Below are 17,859 nucleotides of genomic sequence, written 5' to 3' on the forward strand. Positions count from 1 at the left end.
GTTGCTCATATATATAAAGATGAGAAAGAAAAAAAAATGAAGCTGTATTGGTGATGAGGAGAAGATGTAAAAATACAAAACACCTTAAGCCCCAAGTAACCTAAAGCTTCATATAGCTAATGCAGTTTCTACCTATCTGTCCAAAATATCTATCTTTACAAGTGTTGAAAAAGATGCAAAAACACTTCAACCAGTTTCATCTTACTGTCTCAGTCTTAGCTTATCAAATATTATTCCCAAAGTTGAAAATGTTAAATGCTAGAGCCTTCCTTCAGCTTTTTCCACATGTTAACCTGGAGTGCAGTACATATAATTATGCAAGTGTAATGCTGCGTGCTACACCCTGGTGTAGCATCTAACTGTAGTCTTCAGAGACTAGGTCTGTCAGCTGCAGCTTAAGAAACTATTTAAATATATGGCTGATTTAAAGCTATGGCTGTGTCTAACCTGTGGAATACAGGCGTGCTTCCCAGCTCCTACAGCCGTGTGTGTGTGTGTGTGTGTGTGTGTCCCAGCTGCACCCTGGCTTCACGCTAACTCCCTTCCACCCTCCGCCCCTGCACCCCAGTTTCCGGCCCAGCCAGGTCCCCCCCAGATGATCGGGGACATAGTTACGGCACACACCCCACCATTTAGACAGAGCCTCTGGGAGCCATCGAGTGTTATGTTTGCAGCAGTCTGAAGCAGAGCTTTTACTCTGGGTAATTATTTTGTGAGCTGAGCCTTGTAAGAATATTGTTCACTAATAGTTTTGCTGTGAGAGAGCACATCTTTTCTCACTCTCAAAAGCAGAAATAAGTTTAGTTCATTTTTAAAAGAAATAACTTTAGCAGCTTGTGCCATATTTAGGCAAAAGAATATGAGCACACAGCAGGGCCAGTCTGTTAAAAAAGGACACACTGGTTTGGTAAAAACAACCAGAGTGCTCACATGGCCACACCACCATGTACTGCACTGGAAGTGTTCTCATAGGTGTCAGTAGTTCATGCTTGGCCATCTGTATTTTGTCAACAATAGCAATTCACTTTTTAATGAATGTTTAAAGTCTCAATTCCCCCAGGAGTAACAGCTACAGAGAGCATCAGCTATTGCTGAAAGAACAGGAATACTAGGAATAAACAGAATATTGTAGAATGGCAAATGGGAACCAGTGACCTCATTACTCTGGAAAATGTCTCTTTTTGAACCAAAAGGAACTCTGACAATTGTAAAGGTTTAGTGTTGAACAATGGATTTTTGCAGAGATAAAGTGAAAGCAAAATTGAGCCCCCTGTGTACTTATGGCAGTTCTTTATTATGTGCCATATATTATCATGTTGTGTTGTGTTTTGCTGTATCGTTGTTGCATCTTTATTAAAGGTGGGTCAGAAATAAAACCCAGATGTAAACATACCTGCACTTCCAAGGCACTTGGCTTAAGCTAAGAACGTGGCAGCTGAAAGCCATCCTCAGCATGTTTTGTTCTAGGAAGTTTATATTCTTCTTCTCTTAAAATGAAAAACAAGGGAAACATCTAAAATAGCACATAAAATCTTGTTGTTGTAAAATAATTATGTATAATGTTGTTTTCTACATTTAAAGGAATATAGCCATGCAGGTATGGGTAATCATTCTGACTTTAAAGAGGAGAGCAATTTTGCTCTCTAGTCTGCAGAATACTAAGAACACAGGACACATTCTTGTCCTTAAGTCAAGGGATTTTCTTTTTTTAGGCTTATTAGGTGAATTACAGACTGGTGTCTTGCAGACAGACAGTGAGGTCTGCATTGGATTACTGAGTTGTAGGACACAAAACCATATAAAGCAAGAGATGTCATTATTCCAACGACAATGGAGGAGAAAAATATCCACTGCTGACAGGCCTACTTACTCACAAGTCCATTGGTGTCAACATATATAGCAGTAGAGACAGAATAGGTTAGGAAAGAGTTTGTTACATCTGGTTAAAAGGGAAGTGTGCGAGCTAAAGGGGAGCAAAATACTGTATGTCAATATTTGCCCTACTGAGGAACAGCAGACACATACTGTAATATGAAGGATACCACATATAAAGAAGTAAGTAACCACATGTAGTGTTTTAGCCCTGTGCCCCAGCTGCAAAACATTATTTGAAGTTATAATAGTTGCACAGCTGTGGGAAGGTGAGGGTCATCCATTTTACATACATATTCAAATTAAGAATGCAGGGCTGCTGGTACAAAACAACAGCAATTATTTGGCCTCAAAGGTAGGAATGTATAGAAAGACAGCTAAAAATCTCTTTTGGAAGTGGAGGTGAACTTTTTCACTTCTATGTTGGTTGTGCATGGTTAAGCTTGAAGACGGAAACTGGTGAACATCTTAGGCAATAAAGTACAGATATACAGAAAATTCAAGAACTGAAATTTAAAAAAAAACACGCAAAAAAATCTGATTTACACCTAATTTAGGTGGTGACTAAATACCCTAAGTGCTCTCTTTTGCAATATTCAAATGTGTTTCTTGAATCACACATTTGTTTATGGGTAGAACTGCCCTGACTAGACTTTCCTTACGCTCCATCTGGATCCAAAACTAGATGTTTTCCACATATGAATGTGCCTGCACAGCAATACACAGGTCATATGTACCTCTTAATGAACTAGCCTGGGTACCAGAAGCTCATAATTTATTGCTCCTCACTGACTAATTTATCCTCTTTTGATATGTCTTCACAACCTTCCACTACGGTAAAGAGAAACAGAATTCCTGAGGTTGGAAGGGGCCTCAGATCATCTACTACGAACCCATGCTCAAAGCAAAGTCAACTAGAGCAGGTTGCTCAGGATCATGTACAACTGCAGTTTGAAATGTCTCCAGGCATAGATATTTCACAAACTTTCTGGGCATACTGTTCCAGTGTTTGACTACCTTGACCACAGTGAGTTTTTTCTTATATTTAAATAGAATTTCTTCTGTTTGAGTGTACTGATTGTCTTGTGTGCTGCTGGAGCTAAGGCTCAGCAAGCTTGGGCTGTGCTCCAGGCATAGCTCTCAGCCCCTTATCTGCAACCAGAACACTGACCTTGATCTGTAGTTGCCAAACTGCAGGCAGAGCAGGAGCTGTTTGCCTGATACCACAAGTCAGAATCTTGCAGCCTTCACCATTGTGAGTGTTTTTGACACCACTGTCTTTGCCTGCCCCTCTCTTCATACAGCTGGAGTTCAGGGTCTTGCAGCTACAAGGTCTTAGAAAAGATCTCATCAAACTCCTTTCCTTGTCTCTGATGCTATGCAGTCTGTAGACTTCCTGCAGCTCCTTTACTTGGTGACACAGCTCCTCTATCACTGCACACCTCCTGCAGCTGAAGACACCATCTTCTCCAGCCTCAGCGTCATGTCATGCCAGGCAGGCAAGTAAACACTACACAGCAGCTCACTCACCCACCCCCACAGCAGAAAGGGAAGAGAACTGGAAGAAAGGTAAAGTTCATGGGTTGAGATAAAGACTTTAACAGGACAGAAAAGGAAGGAAGGAATCAGCTAAGTTGGAAAAGACCTTTGAGATCGTCAAGCCCAACCTTTGACCTAACACCACCTTGCCTACTAGACCATGGCACTAAGTGCCACATCCAATCATTTCTTAAATACCTCCAGGGACAGTGACTCCACCACCTCCCTGGGCAGCCCATTCCAATGTCTGATCACTCTCTCTGTAAAGAATTTCTTCCTAATGTCTAACCTAAACCTCCCCTGGCTCAGCTTAATACTGTGCCCTCTTGTCCTACTGCTGGTTGCCAGGAAAAGAGACCGATGCCCACCTGGCTACAATCTCCTTTCAGGTAGTTGTAGAGAGTGATGAGGTCTCCCCTGAGCCTCCTCTTCTCCAGGCTGAACAACCCCAGCTCCCTCAGCTGCTCCTCATAGGACTTTTTCTCCAGTCCCTTCACTAGCCTTGTTGCTTTTCTTTGGACACACTCCAGCACTTCAGTATGTATTCATAAACTGAGGGGCCCAGAACTGGCCACAGTACTCAAGGTACAGCCTAACCAGTGCAGAGTACAGGGGAAGAATCACTTTCCTGATCCTGCTGGCCACACTATGATGATAATAAATAAACTGTTGTTATTATTGTTGTTGTGGCTGTTGTTGCTGTTGTGAAGAAGAAAAGAAGAAGAAGAAGAAGAAGACGATGATGATGCAAATGATGCACTTGCTCACCCCTGCCAACGATGCCCAGCCAGTTCCTGAGCAGTGGTGCCCAGCCAGCTTTCCCCCTAGTTTATATGCTGAGCATGACACCACATGGCATGGAATATACCTTTGGTTATCTGGATTCCTCTGTCTCGGCTGTGTCCCCTCCCAGTTTACTGTGCCCTCAAGCCTACTCACTGGTGGGGTGGGGTGAGAAGCTGAAAAGTCCTGGACTTACTGTAAACACTGCTTAGCAACAACTGAAACATCAGTGTGTTATCAACATCATTCTCATATTAAATAAAAAACACAGCACTGTACAAGCCACTAGGAAAAACATTATCTCTATCCCAGCTCAAACCAGGACACCTCAGTGAGGCATTCCTTCACCCATGGACCTGCAGAGCTGTATCCTCCCTTGATGCCACAGGAAGATGTTTTAGTTTCTGCTCCATAAGAGGTCACCACCATTGCTGAGTATGTGTACACCATCCTCCACAGTTTCTGTCCCCTTCTGTGCTCCCTTCTGCTCAAATTGGCACAGACCGCTGCATCTCCTGGTTGCCCCTCTTAGCTTGCACTCTGTCATACATCTGTGTCACACAGGTATGCCTAAATCTCCTGAGGGACATAACCCAGCTGGTACAAGACCAGCAAGACATGTCTCCCTAAAAATACAGTAACACGTGCCACCTTCAACATTGCCAACACTGGGGAAGTAATTCTTCTCCCTGGGATTTGACATTATTTGCTGATACATTTGACATTATTGATACAGTACTAACCATGTATAAAAAGCAGACATTGTTATCTTCTATTTTTACTCTGTAGTGATTCAAAAGACTCAAGTAGGATCTGCTTGTGTTATTGGAAATACTTTAAAGGCATCGTTTGATCTTCAAGAAATGGATACTACCTATTCATTTGCTCTGGGCAGTTCAGTTTTCCTTTTGATTTTAGGTGCTTCCTTGGTCAGCTAGTTAACTATTTCACATAATGGTTTGAAAAACCTGTGTACTGAGAATCTAGACACCTAACTTAGGGGACTAGTTATTCTCATACAGATCAGAAGAAAAACACTTAAAGGTAATTATAATTTTACCTTACTGAAATGTCTGGAATTTAGATCCAAAAAGAAGAGCAATGGCCCTAAATGGTACAGATGGTACCCAGGTACCCAAGTCTCTAAATCTCCAAGGACTACACATTCAGATGCAGAACACATCTGCTCAATGCATGAATGAATGCAGAGTTCGTTGTGATACCAAATGAATAAGACTTAGGAAGCAAGTTCCTGGTGTTGGATTCAAACTGTTCAGTACTCTCCACAAATGTAATTCTATATCTCATTCCTATTCTAGCAAAGACGATGAATTAGCAACTACTAGCTGCTGAGAAGAAGGATTTAAGACCTTTGAGAAACAAATTCTACTTTTAATTATGGCAAGATGAGAAAAGTAAATTGAGCACAGCCATCACTGACCTGCAGTCAACAAGGAATAAAGATAAACTGTCAAGATCAGAAATTGAGTCACTGCTTTTGTATTGGGAATTGTGACACTCTCTAAAATAGAACCACCAGGAATAAATTATATAATATCATGTATAATAAATTACATAAATTGAGTTGTTTTATTTCCATCTGGTAAAAGATGTCAAAGTCTGTACAAGTAAAATTTAACAGGTAAATGACTATTCTTTCCCATTAAGGCCAACAATATGGAATAGACTGTATATCTATCCAAACCCTCTTTACTTTCCAAAACTGCCTACTGAGAATGGACCATAGTCTCTGCTCGCTTCCAAGTCATGCCCAGCTGCTCTTTTGGAGATCAGTAATTGTCTCACAACAAAACCTTGCAGGGTTCGCAACAGAGTAGCAGTAGAGATAACCCATTCAGGCATTCATAATTTTCTCTGGAACAGTCTAATTTTCTATTATATGTCCTTAAAAACTGCAAAATCTAATATCAATTTTGCACTTTGAAAAGAGATATTTTTTTAGAAAAAAAGTCAATTCATCAGTTTCTTTTTATTAAGAAGTGGGTTTAAAGACATATATTTTTGAATGAAAAATTAGCATTTTAATTTGGTTTTCCAAAACTAAAACATCTGTAATAGTGCTGCTCGCCTATCCATCTGTCTGATCAACTTGTTTACCAGTTCTCCTTAAAAACTTCCAAGGAAGTGAGCAAACACAGAATACAAATCCAAGGAGCAAGAGTTAATTAATATTCAAAGAAATCTGTATTTCTTAAGTTCAAGTCTTTATGCAAGATGTAACTATCTCTCAAAAGCTTAATTTTAAAGGATAATGCTAGAATTTGAAGTAGAAATTTTAATTACACAAAAGATCATTCAAACCCTGTATCTGCATTCAAGGCTACAGTAATAACAATCACCTCATAAAAATCACAGGTACCTAGACTGGTAACCTGTTCTGCTTCTTATAGGACACTGTGGCTTTTAGAGGGGCAGAGTATGAGGACAAGAAGGAATAAGCACAAGTTGGAACACAGGGAATTGTGACTAGATATAGGAAAAACAAAACCCACAAACATTAGAGTAGTTGGCCAGAGAGTATGTAAAGTGCCCATCCTTGGTCATGCACCAAATGTGACTGCACCAGGTCCTGCGTAGCCTGCCTCACCTGGAAGGAGATTAGACCACACAATCTCCACAGGCTCCTTCCAACCCACATAATTTTATGGCTGCTTACATGGAGTCTATGAGCAGAAAAGGAAGAATTGGTGACAGAACTTAAATCTGGTACAATTAACCCACAAAATAAAAGTGAGTCTTGAAACAGATTCATATTTCATTGGCAACTAATATGTGCTAAAGGATGTCTGTATATCTTACTGGACTGCTTAGTCTTTCGTCTTGTTCAGCTGCAGTCATCACTGATCTATGTAATGTTTCTGTATTCAGCAAGTTAAGTGAAAGATATATTTATGCATAGAGATACCTGGAAATGGTAGAAAACAATATCCAAGGGCACTGGAAGGTCTAACCCTAGTCAAAATAAAATCTAAAATTCTTGAATCTTATGCAGGGTTGAACGACTGCCTTAAGATCACCAAAACAAACAAGACAGAGTCTTAGAGGAAACATTCACAAGAGTGTAGACTTCAGGAGAAATATGAAATATTGAGTGCTGAAAGAAAATGAGACATTGCAAGTAAGTTAAAAATGTTATTGGTTGTTTCTACTGTTTTCTTGGGGAATGGAATTTTGTGCACATCCTTTACAAATAAACAGAATTGTAGCAAAATGTGTGTTTTACCTGACTTGTACTACACTTATAAATTAAAACAAATCTGCAAGGCACAGACAATGAAAACTGGAATGAAAGAAATGAGATGTGCAATAAAATTGCCAAACATATGTGCTTTGTGGTATTTGTGAGCCTTGAAGATACCTAGTCAGCACACTAGTCACTCCAGAAAGATACAAGTTTTCTCTAACAGGAAAGTTCCATATGGGTGTCCCAGGTAGCCTGTTTTGTCTCAAATGATGCCAACCGTGTATGTTTAGGCAAGTGAATTGAACCCAAGTTTTTCAAGCGGAACATAAAATTTGTGTAATTTTGTCTCACTTATTGCTAAGGCTAGAGCTGGCTGTTTAGCAGTCCCATGCTATATTTCTTGTTACCCTCCTCACCCCTCATGCTGTGGTGGGATGAAGTAAGGAACTTTCAAAGAGAAAAGCAAAGAAGGCCTTATCACCTCTTTCAGACAGAAAGAAATAACTGGTAATTCAGGCAGCCTAGAGTCCAAGCCAAACACTTTTGGCTACAGAGGTGATCCCATACACTTCTATCTTTTCTTTGGATATTAAATAATGCTATCCTTTGTTTAAAAAAAATCCATTGAAGCCATGTGTTCTGTGACTGGAGCATTCACCTTTTCTGAAACCAGAGGGAAAACCTTGCTTCAGTTAATATTTAAGTCTTTATTCACAAAAAAAACCCAAAACAACAGTAGCCTGAGGCTAGACCGTGCACATTTGATACGATACAGACAAGAGTCTGTATTGGAATTGTTTCAGATAAATTTCATCGAAGGAGAAAGGTGCAAAATAGTTTCTATATGAAGAAGGTTGGGCAGATCAGGATTGCTCTGCTTGGAGAAGTAATATAGTAATATAGGTCTAATAAAATACTAAGTGGCAAGAAGAAGGCAGATAGAAGTAACAGTTCATGGATTTTTCCCATTCAAGAACTAGAGGTTATCAAATAAAATAGTAGTTGGCGAGCCCAAAGTAGAGATCCTTCTTTCAAGACACTTCATACAAGGTACACACAAGCTCTGTGAATCCTTTTTACAGGATATTGCAGGTGCTACAATTTTATATTGTGTGAAAAGTGGTTAGAAATATTCATGGGGAAAAAATCAAGGACTAATAACTACAGTGTTAAATGCCACGTGACTGACTCCAATTTGCACTGGCACTGAAAATTTCAGTATATATTTGGCAGACACATTTCTTAAGCATGTACTATTGGCTATTGTGAGACAGGCTGCTCAGCTGGAGAGGCCTTTGGCCTGCATGGTGTGGCCATTCCTATATTCTTAAATCCTTTATCTAAATGAATCAGAGCTGCACTTTGCAATGAGGCTGCTTCCAAAGACAGAATCCAAAGTTAACATATGGCTCTGTGATTTTGAGCAGAGCCACCACCCTGCAGTTCCAAAACTCCTTCTGAAACTTCCTCATCTATTCCCAGCATTATCTTGTGAAAAGAACAATAAATAAAGAACACTTTGCTTAAAAAAGTCCCAAACAGCTTCTCTGTTATCCAAACCAAAACTCCACACTTTCCTGAGGTTTCCTTGCCAGAACCACAAAAGACATTGGCACATTCTATAGGCTCAGGCACCAGTAAAATCCAATATGTATCTAAGGAAGACTGATTGCCTGTTCTTACTGCAATGATTTTAAGGCCCAGTGCTCCACAGGGGAGAGATACAAGACAGCCAGGAAAGACATTGTGAAAACAGACAGTGAGCATATAAATCACCAGTGCAACTCAGACACGGAAGCTAGGAAGAAGACTCCTATTTGGAAGATATAAGAAGAGGATATGGAAGAGGAAGCAAATCTTTTGATATAGATAAAATGCAGAATACTGTGGGGACAAGAAAAGAATCATCCTTCTGCCTCCAGTGAAAACACTGGCTTTTTTGAGCCAGGAACTGGAAAGGGTTATTTTTTCCTTGTGCTGAAATACCTCCAGACCATAGCTGGGAGAGGACTGGGGCACTTGCCTGCATTGATTTAATCTAGTATGGAAAAAATATATGTTCTTATGATGAATTTCTAACACCAAAGAATTTGTCTGTTTTAATAAGCCCAGAGAACCTAGGTGTCTGGTGATTTCTTGTCATAAATCAGGAGCTCATTAAAAGAAAAAAGTATGAAAAGAAGGCAAAGATTCTGGCAGGAGTCTTGAGAAAACAATTGAAAAGCATTTTTGAAGTTTCACTCATTTTGGTGCAATATGTGCAAAGGCCACAGCTCTGAGCAGTAGTAGTTCTGAAGTCTGCCAACTAAGTACCTTAAAGCTCCTGAATGTACTGAATTTTAGACCAAGGAGTCAGCTTTCCGCCTGTGCCTGGATATTGCCTGCTTAGAATGACACGCAAAGCTGGGGTTGTGGGAGGGAGCTACAGGAAGTCATGCTACCTGACCAACAGGAAATTCAAAGTGCATCAATTCTAAGAGTCCAAAGAGCTGTTGAAAAGTAAGATAAGGTTCAGAAGGGGATTACTGTGTCCTAAATGTGATATTTTTATTGAGAGGGCAATGCTTAAATTACATTTTTATGAGCCAGAGTGCCATACCATCACTTTTTCATTTTACTGGGAAGCTTGCTGTGACTTCTCTGGTTCACAGCTGCAGAATGGATTAATTTTATCCTCTACTGAATGAGACCTTCAGTCCTACTGTAGCTTCTTACTTGGAAGCTACAAGACCAAAATTATTATATCATCAGACAGAGTAAAAGAGAAACAGGAATAAAAATGGATAAAACACTAAGACTTGATTCAGCAAAACATTTATGTGCATGTTAGCCTTAAGCATCCCTGGTTAGTGAAGCACCAAAGCATGTTCTTGGGCTTAATTGAAGTTAATGGGATTTACACAGGTCCTGAAGGTAATCATATGCTTCACTGCTTCATTAAATCTGAATACAAGTATTAAAAGGCAAGGTTTATCCTCAGGGAATTCCATTGAAATACATGGTGATACAAAACTATAAATCATTTTAAGGTATTTATTACGAAAATTCATACACAAAAATGTGCTAAGGGAAGTGCAGGGTGCATGAGAACTGAGCCTCAAAATAGCACTTTGTTTAACAAGATATCTGAGACATAAGACCTGGTTCAGTGTAAAATCAGAAGGAACTACAATGAAGCCAAGGCCAATGCAGCTGATATCAATATTAAACCCCAGAGAAGAGGATTTTCTAAAAGTGTAGGGGGAGGGGAAGAAAAATGGAGAACAGGTCCCCAGAGAACATGATAAATGGTGATGGGTTAGGCAATATAGTTCTGCTTCCAAAAGCCAGGCTTAATCCTCACTCAGGAGTAGACATTGTGCCACATATTTAATCTATCCCTTAGAGAGAGTCAAAGGATCAAAAGCATCACACAGATACTTAAAGGGAAAGGTCATATTCCCATTGAGGACTAATGACTATATCCGTTCCTGCGAGCATGGGGATTTCTGGTGAGGGAACTAAAACTGCAGTGTTTCCAGCATTAACTCTGGCTGTAGGGTGTCTGCTGTCACAACAGCTTCTTGAACCCTTCCCCTTTACTCCAAACTACCCTCATGCTGCGAGGTTGCAGCTCCCCATGTTTCTCCTACAGCTTTTTCATACCTTTCAGCAAAGGGATTTCTTTAACAAAACTAAGCTCTGTGATCAGATCACCCAAAGCCACTGCAATGTCTCAAAACTACCAAAGCCTTTGTGGTTACAGAAGAATTGTAGAGAGCTGCTATAATTTAAGAGCAGGGATTTTTTTTCCACTGTAGTGGTTCAATGTGTGTTGTGTGCACACATGTGCTTCAGCACAGATGGAGATTCAAATGAATATCAGACCCTTTGGTGTGAGTTCAAATTTCCTGAAGGTGTTGGAATGTCTGTAAAACATCAGATGCCCTTTTGGTTGTTTTTTTATAAATACATTTTAATTCTCTGCTGATTTGACATTTCACTTTATTTAGGAAAAATGGGGAAAAAAATTACAACATATTGAAAAAAGTTATTACCAAAAAAAGAACAGGGAAAGGGAAGGAGGCTTGTATGTCCCTGGCAGCTACCTGCCTTTCTTATACAAAGCCACCTATGATTCTTCTACAACCACAAACAAGCCAGGTTTTCTTTGTGCTCTATCCAGAAAGGAAGTTCAAAATATGTATATCTACTCCAAAGCTATTAATCTTTTTTTACAAGATTACTGAGGAGAGTAGAGAACCATTGTCATATTTCTTAAAATAAATTTTCCCCAAAGCTTCAGGAATCTCTAAAGTAAGGTTTAAGATATCTTTTCTTTTTTCCTCTCCTAACACATTTACCTCATAAACAACAGTTACTTTCTGACTGGTTTACTTTTATATCAATTATATCTATTTTTCTGTTTCTTTAAGGGGAAAAAAAAAAGGGGGAGACTTTAGACCCCTGCATAGCTCGCTTTAGTTTCACCTTGCTACTGTCAACCCAGACCCACAGCACTGGAGAGGTTGTCCACCCACAAAGGTTGAAGGATATACTGAGTTGAGTTGAAGGATATATATGGTCAGTAAGATCAAAAAAACCAACAATCTTTGAACCTTTTCCTTTTCCAAAATGGTTCCAATTGCATATTGAAAGTAACATAAGGCAAAACAGCAACAAAAATCAGAGTCAGGCCTCTAAACAAATGTCATCACTGCTTAGACTTCAGTAAGGGTGTTAATTATTATCACAAAGTGAGGAAACCACAGAATTGTTGGACTAAACACACGTTTCATGTGGAGAAAGTAGTACAAACAAACCAAAAACATATATAATTTTTCATGGAGTAGAGAGAAGATCCATCTATTTATTCAACAAGCCTTAGGGATCCTCCTCTTGTACAAACTATCTAACCTAGTACAGTACAACTTGCACCCCAAGGCTGTCGCAGCCTTTCTTATGCCTGTAATTTATTAACTATCTCAGCTATGAGATTGCAACTGGGATAATTCTGAGTGCCATTAAGAAGGAGGTTGTTGTATAAAATCTACATAACTGTACCACGACACCAACACTGAAGAACCAGCCTTCTCCCATACACCCACATTCACCATTCTTTAAGAAGACATTTAAACTAAACTTAAGACCTGCAGTTATTCCACCTAGCTCTAGGACATGGGATAGAACTACTAAAAGGAGTGCTATACCTTATGGATGAGCCATGCACATGGTGAAAAAATGTACTTCTCACTGCAATATAGCACAGGGAGCAGTGATGAATATAGTTCAGAAGTTATCCCAGAGAACAACACACACTGGGGACTTCACATTAAGGTGGCAGAAAGGCCAGAGTAAGCAGTTTTTCAATAATCTGTCTAAAAGGTATCCTTTTCCCCCCTTTAATATCAAGGTGATTTGTTACCTGAAGCTGAATAAAAAATAACATATCCATGATAATGTACAGAAACATTATCTAGCCATGTAACAAAGATTTTGTTATTTATGGACCAATCTAGGAATAAAATTACTTATAACGCTGAAATAAAAATAGAGATTAGGCAGTTCACTGATCTGTACTGTCAGAATTAGGAAGGACAGATCCTTTCCTGGTATGCAATCATCATGATAAGCAATTTTTAGAGCATCTCCTTGTTATATACTGATGTCATAGATGATAAAAAAAGCTAAGCTGACACACTTAGGTTATGTCTTTATTACCACATTTTCCTGAATCAGAGCCGTGCTGACAGACCTTATTTTCAGACTGATACCCAGCAACTTTTTATAGGTATGGACAATGGGTGTATACTGGTTTCAACAGGTGAAAGGTAGGTTGAGAAAAGGCAGGAGAAAATCTCCAAGTGCCTTACAAAGGTGATGGAACAAACTTCACAAATTGAAACATCAAGTCAACCTTATTGAACCCCTGGAAATTCCTAATAAAAGAGTCCTAGAACGGGTGCACTGAATACAGTTAAACTGGTTTAGTTCGAGTAACTTCTAACTTAGGTCATTTATCACTAGCAGTTTGAGCTAACTTAGCTTAACTAAAACCATGTTTAACATGGTCTAATTTTTCAACTGACCGATAACAATTCTATTACTATATTTTTTAAGAAATTATTTTTTTTAAATGTCTCATACTTTGAAATTTGCAAAGCCAGTGCTGCAAAACCCACATCTTTCCTTGAATTTACTGCCATCTTTTTAGAAAGTTTATTTAAAAGAATATAACCCAAATATCTGCTTTTCTATGAAACGCACTTTTCAAGTTCATTTTGCCAGAGAAAATACTAATTTTCCAGAATGGCATATTTCATTTGCTACCAAGGAGGACTGACTGTAACATAAAGCGGGTGGCTCCTTAAGAAGAAAGAGAAACAATTTGACATGGTAGGTCTGGTATCCTTCTGCAATATCAAATGAAGCCTTACATTTTCAAAATGATGCATGGGAACTTAACCACGTGGTGCCCATTAAAGTCAATGCCAGCTCTCATGGTTTATGAGGTCACCAGAAGTCCTTGATGGAATTACACTCCCGTCCTGCAGGGCGGATTCTCTTGTATCAAAGATATAATCAAAGTCTATAAAGTCAACAAAAACATCTGCAGTCAGTTCGCTCAGATTTGGATCACGTATTTCCACTGGAAAGAGAGAAACAAGAGGGAAATAAATTACTGAACAATTGTTAGTGTAACAGCATGGCATGGGTCTTATGTTGATACATATTCCTGTATCGAAGGGGGAAATAATGTCTTCCTGTGGTCATGCTCGAGGCATCTGAATGAAAAGAGAAACACTGGGGAATATTCCTCAGAAAAACAAAAGGACATCCTGTGAGACTGCAATTACAAAGTAATTCTTTAAGCATACCTAACAGCTATCACACAACATACCAAACACAGCATACTTGAAGAATAAATAGTCTGGGTTCTTTGTGCATCACATGCATTTTTAGAATTTGCTGTACTGGTGCACACATGTCAGTTTTGTATTTAGTGTACTGAATCTTTTAATATCTATCAAAATAGTAACATTCAGCTTCCAAAAATGAAACCTGGCACTCAATTTGCAAAAAGACTTTGCACATTGTTGTGTTTTAAAACACTCAGTAGTTAATAAAAGACTGTGGTCTATTGGTGTATTGGTTTTCATATTCTCTCTGTTGGAATATGACCTTGCTTCAGCAATAACCTGATATGTTGATTGAATACTTTCCAATTCTCTAGGTTTCTAGTAGAGTTCCTGGGGATGTATCACTAGCAGAACAGTGACTGTGCTAAAGAATCTTTCTTGGAAAATGAAAAGCCATGATACCTCTGGGGTCTCCTCCTATGTAAGATAGAATCATTTTCTTCAAAAAGTAGGTGTTTGTCAAGCTGCATGATGATATTCATTGTTAAAACATGGACCAGAAAGTTTCTAGAAATTTGTCCGCTTATCAAACATAGTCAGGATTCAATCAGAGTACGAAGTGTCCTAAGCTAGTTAAGAATTTAGGGAGCAATTTGTATGCACACATGCATTAATACTTGCATACCTTGCAAACAAAGGTCTAGAAAGAAGCAGACATGCTTCATGAAAAAGATTTGCAGAGAGCAAATAAATAATGTCTCTGAGAGAAGCAGCAAATTTGGAAGCATAACAGGCAATGGGATAAAGATTATCACCAGGCATTTTCATGGGTGCATAGTGTCTGTGGTTTAATTATGTTTATATTATCCAGGGCTACATTAATTAGGCTTCTGTTATCCAAGGTTACCAGTGGGGTACCCTGGCCCTCCAAAAACATAAACAGTGCAAAACTTATTTTACAGCAGCCCACAAGATGGAGAGGAAAAATACCTGTTGTTTCAACATGGCACCTCTCCAAACTAGGGAATATAGATGATACAAATATAGCCATACTGCTTCTTGATTCAGGTGACTTCACACTTACTGCCCTACCTGTCTACAAGTTGGATAGGTCACCCACTGGATAAGTGTGAATTAACCATAAAAGGAATGCAGTGCCGTATCAAATTAATTTCTGTAGCAGATGTGGTGGCCGTGGCAAAATTTCAGAAGCTTTGAAGGGCCGATCCCATTGGTACCATGGTTTTTCATTTTCCAAGAAATATTCCTTTAACACAAGCTGGAGTATGTTTTCTTCTGTCTTTTGTTTTAGTTTCTGTTATTACTATTCTTGGGAAAGAAATAGCATCAGGAAAGTTCAGAGTGGGGCAACTTTTTCATTACAGAGGATTGAATCACCCAGTAAAGGATAAAATTTACAGCAGGAATCCTGTGAAAGAAGCATTGTGTATATATGTTCACATCCAAACCCTATGATATAGCCTGTAATATTTTACTTTTTGCAGCCAGGCTGCTTCCCTTGCCTTTGCTTAAATGAGTAGTCAGTATACTCACAGCTGGACTGGGCTATTCCCCCCTCCCATCATCCCTTCACCCCTCTGAACATCAAACTCCAGATAAATTTTACTGATAAAGCCAACACTAAGTAGAAGGAAAAGTATGCATTCTTCATGCTGTACAGCTGAGCAGGGCTAAATGGCTAATAAAAAGTCCTGGGCAACAACTTTAGAACAGGGAAAGGGCTGGTGCTGTGGGTCAAACTGGAAGGAGGGGGAGGCTGGTGGAGGGGGACGTGTCAGTCCTTGAATCGGAGCCAATGCCAATCCCTCTACACAGTTTGAGCAACACTACCTCAAAAGTGCATGGTTTTTTCTACAAAGTGTTTGACTTCCATCTGACGGAATTTTGTGTGAGCTGAGATCAAAGATGTTTGAATCAGTTTTATAAACAACATAACTTAGGTAGGTATTTGACATGGGTAAATACTTTGTCAGCAGCATAGAATTATTAATTATGAATTTGCAATCTCTCAGCTTACACTTCCACTCTAATGCCCTATTTCTGAAGAAGTATTCACAACCATGATACAAAGGCTGGAGTATTACATAGCCCAGGCTTTTAACGTGCTTTTTAGAATGAAAATATTAAAATACCTATCATAGAATGGCCTGGGTTGGAAAGTACCTTAAAGATCATCTAGTCCCAAACCCCTTGCCATGGACAGGGATATCTTTCACTAGACCAGCTGTCTCAGAGCTCCATCCAACCTGGCCTTGAATACTTCCGGGGATGGGGCATCTACAACTTTTCAGGGAAACTTGTTCCAGAGCCTCGCAACCCTCACAGTAAAGATTTTTTTTTTTCTAATATCTAATCTAACCCTATTCTCTTTCACTTTAAAGCCACACCCCCTTGCCCTGTCACTACATGCTCTTGGAAAAAGTCCCTCTCCATCTTCTTTGTAGGCTCCCTTCAGGTAGTGGAAGGCCGCAATTAGAACACCCCAGAGCCTTCTCTTCTCTAGGCTGAATAATCCGAGTTCTCCCAGCCTTTCCCCATACGAGAGGTGCTCCATTCCTAATCAATTTGATGACCCTCCTCTGGACTCACTACAACAGGTCAATATCCTTCCTGTGCTGGGGACCCCAGAGGTGGATTCAGTATTCCAGGGGAGACCCCACCTTGACTACAGGTATTGAGAGATTGTAAATTCTTAATTAATAATTCTATCCTGCTGGAGCTGTCACTTAGGCTAAACCCGTGAGCTCCTTCAGCCTTGCCCTCCAAAGGGGCTCCGTCACCGGTGCCTGCGCTACGACCGCGGGGGCACTCTCCTGTACCGAGCTCCTTTTTTCCTTCCCGTCACCCTCAACCGGCTGGGGCGGTACAGAATCATGCAAACCCTCACCGTTTCAGCAGGCCAACGCCGGGGAGCAGGAGGTGGCCGTTCCCAAAGCAGCCAGGAGTGGCGACCCCGCGGCCCCGCAGCGCAGCCGGGCCCTGCGGGCGCAGTGACACGGCCCGCGCCGCCACCGAGCGGGGCCGCCAGGGGGCGCCCGAGCGCGGCCGCCCGTGCGCCGCGCCGGGATCCCGGAGCGGGGAAAACGTGGGGAGCGTTCGCGAGTCTCCATGTGGAGAGCAGATTGGCGGACATTGATATCGAAGCGATCGCAGGGTAAAGTCCGGCGCTCGGCCGGCCCGTTTCGGGAAGGCAGAAACGCAGGGAAAGCCGCGGCTGAGGGTTTCCGTTTGAACGCTGATTAAAACAGCTCCTTCCGTGCAAAGCCCTCAGGTCGCAAATGGAGTGGATACTGGGAATGCTTGCTAATAATTCTGCAGAAATCTGAAAGGAAAATATCTTTTTAATTCACAAGTAGAGGAAAAATAGCCGAGGAAAGGCTTTCCTTTTTCTTGCTGCCATTCTAAACCCCTGTTTCCTTCAAAAATGCTATCTACACTTTTCTTAGTGTGTTTAGATTATTTTTTCTCCTTCAAATGATTGACACATAACAGATGCATGAAAACAGATTGATGTAATCTTTGAGATTAGGAAAATCCAAATTAATTCTTCAGTTTAAAAAACAAACCAACAAATAAACAAAATAAAACAAAAAAACACAC

General features: G+C 40.1%; 1 protein-coding gene across 2 annotated transcripts in view; it reads right to left on the minus strand.

Moving 5' to 3' along the window:
- MEOX2 (mesenchyme homeobox 2) overlaps positions 1–17,242 on the minus strand; it is a 186,830-nt gene extending 169,588 nt beyond the window's left edge. The window contains exons 1-4 of one of the 2 annotated variants that reach the window (XM_027684774.1): positions 17,147–17,242; positions 13,816–14,027; positions 3,044–3,197; positions 1,394–1,487 (exon numbers count right to left, since the gene is read on the minus strand). The gene's annotated coding sequence lies outside the window, so the exon portion shown is untranslated. The remainder of the gene's footprint in view (positions 1–1,393; positions 1,488–3,043; positions 3,198–13,815; positions 14,028–17,146) is intronic. The other variant, XM_027684775.1, reaches the window with a different exon arrangement.
- Between the last annotated feature and the right edge of the window lie 617 nt (positions 17,243–17,859).

The sequence above is a fragment of the Neopelma chrysocephalum genome, unplaced genomic scaffold, assembly GCF_003984885.1.
Source record: "Neopelma chrysocephalum unplaced genomic scaffold, ASM398488v2 Primary Assembly neopelma1_67, whole genome shotgun sequence".
In the NCBI taxonomy this organism is placed as follows: Eukaryota; Metazoa; Chordata; class Aves; order Passeriformes; family Pipridae; genus Neopelma; species Neopelma chrysocephalum.